The sequence below is a fragment of the Gavialis gangeticus genome, unplaced genomic scaffold (genome assembly GCF_001723915.1).
Source record: "Gavialis gangeticus isolate Ggan-Ray unplaced genomic scaffold, GavGan_comp1, whole genome shotgun sequence".
NCBI classification, from domain to species: Eukaryota; Metazoa; Chordata; order Crocodylia; family Gavialidae; genus Gavialis; species Gavialis gangeticus.
The window spans coordinates 209,015,415-209,016,212 of NW_017729032.1; positions in this window are offsets into that span (position 1 = coordinate 209,015,415).

Sequence of the window (798 nt, forward strand, 5' to 3'; positions counted from 1 at the left end):
GGGGTCCCGCAATGATCTCAGCCAATTCCCTCATTACTCTGGGGTGGAGATCGTCCGGACCAGCTGATTATGTAAGAGACCAAGCTGGTAGAAAACTCATCTGTGTCTCGGGGAAAGCTGATTACAGCAAACATTACTTCCCACCTCTCTCTGGCCAAGAGCCAAGCAGGGGTATTTTATAATGGACCCCCAGGCTGTCTGTGTTTAGGGGTACTGCAAGAGAGATGGCCCTGTGTAGTCAATCAGGTAACAGGAGGCTGTGTCCATTCTTAAGACTGTGAATGGATAACCACCCTTTACAAGCATCCAACATCTTGGTAGCTACAACAATTACATAGAAGGGTAATAGTATGAAAATATGTATTATGTACATATAATTAAATGAAGTGCATGTACTAGACTATCTGAATGACAGGATGGATGCAACCCTTCTCTGCTAGACACTCCTGTCCTTCTGCCAGTTTCAGGCTCCCCACAAAGGGTTAGCAGCTGAAGCCTTTGCTCAGACTAGTGAAGACAATAGGAAATTAAAAACCAGAGGAATGTGGCTAGCTAGTTCTCTAGCTAGTTTGGGAAGTGCCATTTTGTACCATCCTTTTAAATTAGCAAAAGTCAGCTCATGTTTATCTGGATAGTTAATGAAATGCACAATGCCCAGAAGAGAGCGTCCTGCAATATCAGTGTGATACCAATCAAAAGTAGCAATAACACCGTGACAGTTTAGAGCAGTGGGGCCAAACTTTTTAGCAGGTATACCACAAAGTAGCCCCATACCTTCGCTAGGCCTGTCTACACATG